General features: G+C 36.3%; 1 pseudogene; it reads right to left on the bottom strand.

Annotated features, from left to right (window-relative positions):
- Window positions 1-3,334: 3,334 nt before the first annotated feature.
- LOC149250590 (putative mannitol dehydrogenase) lies at window positions 3,335-5,855 on the bottom strand (annotated as a pseudogene).
- Window positions 5,856-8,729: the final 2,874 nt, after the last annotated feature.

Genomic DNA, 8,729 nt, shown 5'->3' with positions numbered 1-8,729 from the left:
TACAGCAGAGGCTAAATATGTGGCAGCTACAGCAGCAGCATGTCAAGCAGTTTGGATGAGAAGGATGTTGAGGAGCTTAGGCCAAGAGCAGGCAAAAGCGACAGTGATTTTTTGTGACAATAGCTCAGCTATTGCATTGTCAAAGAATTTAGTGTTTCATAAGAGAACGAAACACATTGATACAAGGTTTCACTACATCAGAGAATTGGTGAACAATGGAGAAATTGTCTTAGAACATTGCAGGACTCAAGAACAGGTTGCAGACATCTTGACAAAGCCACTGGATCAGAAGAGCTTTGAATTTTTGAGGAAATGTCTGGGTATGACCGAATGCCCAGCTGTTGAAATTAAAGGGGAGTGTTGAAGTCGTAATTTCAACGCAACCGTGCGCATATCTCCAAAACCACCGAAAAAAACCACAAACCGCCCAGAGCATATCGCACCGCCTTCCAGCGAAAAGTTGTTTCCGTATATTTGCCTCCGATAAGATTTGGTGCAGACGCGTGGCTCTCACCATACGTCATCATCTCTGACATATCGGGAGGTAAACTTCAGCATTAAAGTGCCTTCCGATATCTCCGTCCGCCGTTCAATTGTCTCCAGCGTTTTTGACCGTTGATTGCTCAAACCTGCATACGGGCCTGTATCAAATTAAATATTGCGTGGAGTAAATTAAAAGCTTGGTTGACCATACCTGCTATCAATGCAATGTCATATGCGTTGGTAAAATATTTAAGTTTTTCATACGGCATATATTAATATTCATAAAGAACGTGTTATATTTTTTTATGGAGTGTTGACCATATGTAATGTAAAAAAAGCCACGGTAATATAGAGTTTTTACGTATTATGTTTTATATAGCGAGCAAAACTTATATGCTTGAGTTTTACTCATTGTATTTGCAAGGGGGAAACACACAGCAGTGTGTAGAAAAACAAGAACAGGGGCGTGAGTTTTTTTTGTGATGTAATTTTTTTTATGTGTTGGCCATCGTAAAACAGAGGTGTAGCGAAAAACCATGTGTGGTTTTGCACAGCAGTGCATAAAGAAAATGGTGGAGCGCATTTGTATGTATATGTAAATTTTTATTACAGCAGTAAAGTGTCTTTCACAGCAGTGAATGTAAAAGGGGATTTACAGCAGTAAACCCAGCTTAGTGAATTCTCAGGTGAAAGCAGAGTAAATGTTTTTGTTGAATGTATTTTTGTGGTGAATCCCTCTCAGCAAAGAGGATGAATATGTATCAGGCATATATGTTAATGAATAGAAATGTTTTATGGTGTTAAAATACTCTGTTCTTCAGTCATTTTTTTTAAAGCTTCCCTGTGCACAAAAGATCCTGGAAAGGTAGAAACAGAGCATTGCCTCTGTGTGTTTGAATTGTTTGTTTTTGGGATTTTCTCAGAAAAATCCCCAACAATCCATGATTCAAGGCAATATGTTTCAGAGGGAAGCCTATTGGTCACGTCATGCTCAAACAAGGAACCGATATTCACGACTGCCGAGCTGAGATGGGGTATGCCATCGCTAGAAGATACTGGGGGATGGGGTTCACCACCGAAGTGGTGACAACGACACTTAAAATGGGATTCAAAGAATTTAGAATTGAAGCTCTTGTGCTCCCTGAAAACGTGGCCTCGGCGCGAGTTCTGGAGAAGGCCAGATTTGTTAAGGAAACTTTCCTTCGTAACTACGTCCACCTGAAAGGAGCCGTTAGACACTGTCTACTCTTTAGCTATGTTTTTTAGACATCAGTAGCTTGCATGATACTAGAGTTATATAATAAACATTCATCAAATATATTATAATGGTTTTAGTAAGTAATCTTAAAAGTAACATGTTAAGAGTGACCTGGTTCATAAAATCACTTAATGCAATGTAAAAACAAATTATTAATGTTTAAAATACTGGTAGATCCATATCCAAATTTAAATCTGAAATCTGTTAACTTATACACACACATTAACCGAATTTAGCTCAGGTGGTTGGCATAAATGTTGATAACAAGTTAGTAAGTAATCTTAAAAGTAACATGTTGAGAGTGACATGGTTCATAAAATGACTTAATGTTATGTAAAAACAAATTATTAATGTTTAAAACACTGGTGGATCCATATCCAAATTTAAATCTGAAATCTGGTAACTTATACACACACACGTCAACCAGATTTAGCTCAGGTGGTTGGCATGAATGTTGTTAACTTGTTATCGCCCCTAAATAGGTTCAATCCCTGCATGTGATGTATTGAGTTCATAATGAGTATTTCTTGTAATGGCTTCTAGCCTTAATGTATGAGCAATCCCTCAAGGACCTAAACATTTATATTCCTCATATGGAATATAAAGATATTTCTTATGGAAAAAAATATTTTCGTGTTCACTCTTCAACCAGCAAACAAGCAATTCAAAATTAGTGACGAAAGGAATATCTTTCTTTTTATTTTTACATAATCATTAACCAAATAAGAACAACGTGAGTAAAGAAATATCTATTACAAAACAAATTCAATAATAGAATTGAAATAAACGTTATTGCAGGAGGTGAATATCTTTCTTTTTATTTTTACATGATCATTAACCAAATAAGAACAACATGAGTAAAGAAATATCTATTACAAAATAAATTAAACAATAGAATTGAAAGAAACATTATTGCAGGAGGTCCTTTTTCACCTAGCAGTCCAGCATCGTCTAGCTTTCATAACAACAACTCCTATTCCAAGCAAATGTGGGCAACAAGAGGACTATGCTATTGCCCTAATTCCCCTTGCACCTTCATTTAAAAAAAATAAATCTTCCTTTATATATATATATATATATATATATATATATATATATATATATATATATATATATATATATATATATATATATATATAATTAAAACTACATCTTCATACATTTAATTGTTAAAATATATAATAAATTTAACAAAATTAACTCATCTAAAAACATAAAATAACTACTAAATTAACTAATCCATAAATGTAAAATAACTACAGATTAACAACGGAATTTTCTCATTGATGTTGGGAATTGGTGAAATCATGTTCACAATGTTTGGTACAAACCAAAGAGATAGTTGAGTTGGTGTTAGTTATCTTTCACAGTGCAGCCACTCATTTGAATCCGAAGGTTATAAACCTATTTGTTAAATATTTTCAAAGTTTCATGATATCATTGTTGTAATACTTAAATTACCAATTATTGCTCTTATACAAAAAGAAATTATTGGTCTTATACAAAAAGAAATTTCAATGCATAGGTATACACAAATGAGTCAATCACAGATAATGAATTTTGTGCCTTAGAATTGCAACCATGATTGTGCCCTCACTGGGAATTTTGAATGGCTCCCTTTACCAAATCTAATATCCTTTCTACCTTACTATCTGCTTCATCATCTTTACTTAAATCACCATCACTATTGTACAAGAACAGTCCTTGTCTTGGGTGCTTGCTCATCAACGAAGACAGCAAGGAAGAAGGGTTGTGGGTTTGGGCATGGGAAGTTCCATGAGAATCCACTGAATTACCATCTAGAGTGTTGAGGTCTCCAGCATCACCATCATCATCAAAAGGGGCAGGCATGCTTAGGTCCAATAGTTTCACTCTTGCAGGCAGCTGTTGCAGCTTAGGGGTCTCCTTGTTGCCACAAATAGTAATTATAGTATCTGAAGCTCCACTACCCTAATGGCATCTCCTTTGACCACCCAAAGCCTGACCTGAAGCAAAACCCTTTTTACAGATTGAGCATTCATGGATCCTTGGAATCTTCTTACCTGAAATAGCAGTAGACTCAATTGTCCTCGTTCCATCTTTAGCTTTGGCACCATAAACCTTATAGTAGTAGACTCAATTGTCCTCGTTCCATCTTTGGCTTTGGCACCAAAAGCCTTAGTCCTCTCCTTTGCAAGAGACTTGTGGAAATTGCCAGGCAGTTGAGAGCCCAATCCAGTACTGAGCTCGTTAGCTATGTCTTCTTCTAGGCTCTCATTCTCATAAAAAAATTAATTACACAAAATTAAACTATAACATAATTATGCAAACTTTATTACCCAAATTGTTCAAGCTCTCGGGCATCTATTACATTCTACGAGTTACAGTTCCTAGTTTCTCACATCCTCATTCAGCCATAAACCTACTCTTTTATGAGAGCTAAAAGCTTCCCCACCAACTATAACACATTTCCTGAGTTTCCTTCACCCCTCCAATCAAACTCCCCCCCAACAAATCGATGGGTTGCACACACCAATATTAAAATCAAATCCCAACTTCCATGTGATTAACACCCAAATTCTTGTTCAAGAAAACAGTAGAGAAATCCAAAATTTAGAGATAGCATATCTGCCTAAGCTGTGGATGCCTTTGACACTCTCAGTTTGATTAAAATATATTTTTATTCTTATCTTTTATCTACAAGACAAAAGGGCACGAAGGACTTACCCATAACAACAGCCAGAGCAGCAAATTGCACAGGCTTTTCTTGCAAACCATCTATGACGAACTTACCATTCACCTTTAGCAAATTAAGGAGCGTCTTCACAGCATGATTAGCAGAGACTGTGTCAATAATATATTCTACAGACTTGACTGCAGCCTGCATCTATTTCTCATCTTTGATGATGACGAAGTGATCTACTCCTAAAATTTCTCTCACTTCCTTTTCCTTGCTAGGCGATGTACTTATCACCGTCACTTGCAACCCAAAAGCTTTTCCAAATTTGACAGCCATGTGTCCCAAACTGCCAAGCCCCACCATGCCCAGGCTCTGTCATCTGGAAATATTTCATGGGGTTGTACACCGTTACTCCCGCACATAGCAATGGTGCAGCGGCATCCAAGGGAAGATTCTCTAGTACCTTCACCACAAAGCTACTTACAAACCACAAACCACCCAAATTATTAAAACCCTATTTAACCAACATAAAGAAAAAATATTAATGCCATTTGTCTTCGGTTATATATAAAAGAGACAAACCACCCATCTCGGCAAGGCCTGCCGGAACTTGGCGCAGTTAAATTTTCCGAGGTTTTGAATCAATTGGGAGATTCTTGAAACTCGTTGATCCCATTCCAAACATGAACATGATTATATGGACAGAAAAGGAAGCCTTTTATGGCGAGTTTAGCCCATGTTCCCTAAAACAAAAATGGTTGCATGAGTTGGGATAATGATTAATTACCTCTGGTTATAAACCACCAAGTATGAGTAACCTCCAAAAGTGACAGAACCATCAACATCGGTGCTACCATACGTCCAAATGACCTTCTCACAATATTGTTCTTGGCCTTTGCTACAAGAATCGCAATGATGGAAACTTCCAACCATACAGTCCACGTCCACACGATCTCCAACAGAAAATTTCTTCACTTCTGAACCAACTTCAACTACTATACCTACTATTTCATGGCTACAAAAATAGAATTGTGAGTAAATTAAAATTGAGTATGAACTTCTAGGCATATACTCTTTCTGTCTTGCTATTTGATGTGAAGCATTGTTGAAGATCATGAAGACATTACCCAGGAACCATTGGGTATTGGGAAGCTTTCCATTCATTACCAATTTGATGTAGATCAGTGTGACAGATTCCGCAGTATACGATCTTGAAAGTAACATCATGCGGCCCAGTTTCTGTTTCAAGGCAATTTAAATGTAAGTTTTTTGCAAATGGGTATCAATAGAAGCAAACAATTTAAATGTAAGTTTTCTGCAAATGGGTATCAATAAAAGCAGTTATGAGAGTAAAGCGAGGATAAAACTGCGAGTGAAATTGAAGGGTGAGAGAATTCCGGACTCGTCTCTAGCAACCCATCCTTGAACATTAGACTGACCTACTTCCTTAACCATCTTCTCTTCTTCACAACACTCATAAATAAATTTGATTCACTTAGAAGAAGCAGCTAAGTAGATGAATATAAAGAACACATTTGAGGAGACAACAGGTGTTGGGACGGGTTTTTAAAAGGTCAAGTATGGCAGGATATAGCAGGATGACCACTGAATAACCGAGAGCTAAATTCATCGTTAGGCAGCGAGGCAGGTCATGCACATCAGAAACCGGAAACATTATTGCAGCAGGTTGTGAAAGAGCCTGAAAACATTATTGCAAGAAGTCGTGGAAGAGTAGAAAGCGGAAAGCGAGAGGAGCAGAAATTGGAAAGCAGTTTTGGTGAGGGAGGAATAGTCTGAGAACATATGCCAGATGTCAATTAAACCAGATGCCAGTGGGACGCCAGATGTCAATTAGAGAATCAATAGGTAGATGACTAAACTCATTCAAAGGAAGGCCTATCGGACTAATAAATATAAAATAATAATATACACTTTAATTGACATCAAATAAAATGTATTTTTGAATAAGAAATGATTGTTTTAAAAATGACAACAAATAACGGAATTGCCATCGGCCATTTAAAGCGCCCCGATGGTGCCCATTCACCCTACATATCAATGCAGAGGTTGTATGTTCGAATACCATAATATATCATTCCTGTCTATCAACGTTTCAGATTTCTCCACGTCCCATATCTGGAACTGGCTATCCCTGTTGTTTCGGTGTTCAGCCTCCTGTAGCGTCGTGTCCATTTGCAATTGCCAAACATCCTGCATCCCATCTCATATCGTAGGTGCCCATATCATCCCTGCATCATCCATTTTAAATTTGTAATCGGGAGCACATGAATTTTTGAAATTTATCCTACATCTTTCAGCCCATCCTAATTAGAGTGGGATATTATGTTTTGTAGAGAGGCAAAGTAGGTCTTCGATCAAAATTATATATATTTTTATGGCAATGTTGGGCATATTTTAGGGATTCACATACTATAAAATATTGGGCATATTCTTTATCATTAACACAATAATATGTTAGAAATGGTAATTAGGAGTTGACTAAAATTAATGAGTCAGTTAAATGAATGTCGAGTGTTGAGTGATGAGTCAAGTTGAGTGATAGATAAAGAGTTAAGTGCAATCCATATTTAGTGCATGAGTTAACTGAGTTAAGTGTGTGTGCATGTCAAGATATTTTAGGCAAATCACTAATTAGAAAGGTTTAGATACCCTTCACTTCACTGGATTCACAGTAAGAATCATGTTTTGTATGACGAATAAAAAAGCAGCACCTCATATATTTTGTGTGTGAATTTTTGTTTTGAGTCCTCTACATTTCCAACAAATTAAAGTGAATTCCTCTGCCTTTACAACAAATTGATATCAAAGCGGTTACAAAGAGCTCAAAAAACAAATCAACAATAGTGAAATAGAAGAGAGAAATATTTTTTCATATAACACTCCTCTTGTTTGACCTATAACACTCCTTACAATGGTATTCACAGTGCTATAATGCCATTGTGCTTAGCATAGAACCACGTTAAAGATGAAAAACTTACCACATACGCAGGTTATCGTGACCATATAGAGAATTCGTACGCATGTCTCAACCAACCAAGTCAAGAAAATTTGTTTAAACTGTCACGTGGTGATAGCTGACTCATAAAAATCTGTTATGGAAGGGCTTTTTTAAAAGTTCGGTGGATTCTTTTTACCCATATTAAAGTGTTAGGGTTTTTTGAAGGACTGATTTATTAAAATTTTATGGGTTATTCCCCGTGATAAATGTTTATAAAATATGAAAGTTTTGCCATAAAGATTGAAGGATTTTAACATAAAAGGTATTCAGAGGTTTTTAAAGTCATTTTTTGATATATTGAAAAGTTCAAGTTTATAAAGGTTTTTGCCTTTTTTATATATAAAGATATTCTATAAATAGATCGGCTTTATATATAAAAAATCATTAAGGGATTTTATAAAATAGTTTATGAAAAAAATTATTGGCAAGAGAATTTAGGGCTTTGTAAAATTCGTAAGTTATTTGGTTCTTTGTAAGTATGACAGTGTTTTGGTAAAGATTGTGCCTTATGGGGGCACATATTGAAAATCATATTTTTTTGGGGGGCGATACGGAAGATACAATCAAGCAATCAGCAAAACTACTATAAAAAAAAGGAATGACATCAGTCATGGGTCGCAAACCGCAACTGAAGCATATTAAAAAAAGGAATTGGAAAGAAGAGGTAGAGATTGTTGCCATGGTTAGAGAGGTTCACGATGCAGCTGAGGAACTATGAAGTCTAGCAGAAGATAAAGAAGAAAACGAGGGTGATTGGTGTAACTTTGATTTGCTACCACCTCCTATGTTTACAGGTGAATATTTTGATGATTGGGTTATCAAGATGTTAACTTTTATTCAAGCTAGAGAGTTAATTGAGTACGTGTCTAATAACCTCGATGATGCAGTATGTGATGTTTTAGCATTGAATTTTATAAAACAAGCATTGGATGAGAATTGTTTGTGCAAGGTAGCAAAAGCTACAACTTCCAAGGAAGCATGGAAGTTTCTGGAAGCAGAGTTTGGTGCAAGGGAGAGTGACATGCAACATCAGGTTATGTCACAGGAAAACAAGTCAGCTGCAGATCTAAGAGTGTATGAGAAAGACTCTGAGAGGAAAACAGAGCTTGGAGAATCCCACTAAAAAGTTGACAATGGTTTTCAAGACCATAAAATTGAAACCCATTATGCAAACATGCATATGGATGAACAATATGCAACAAAGATTGCAGAGATAGAAGAAGAAGTATCTGTATTTGAAGCAAAGCGAGAGCATATAAATGCTCAAGGAATCCATTGTAACATGGACGATATAGATGATTGTGAATCCC

Source organism: Pinus tabuliformis, chromosome 7, assembly GCF_031772625.1.
Source record: "Pinus tabuliformis cultivar Carrire ecotype Pingquan chromosome 7, CPIR1, whole genome shotgun sequence".
Lineage (NCBI taxonomy): Eukaryota > Viridiplantae > Streptophyta > Pinopsida > Pinales > Pinaceae > Pinus > Pinus tabuliformis.
The sequence above is the reverse complement of the archived record's forward strand: the minus strand, read 5'-3'. Positions and strand labels throughout refer to the sequence as shown.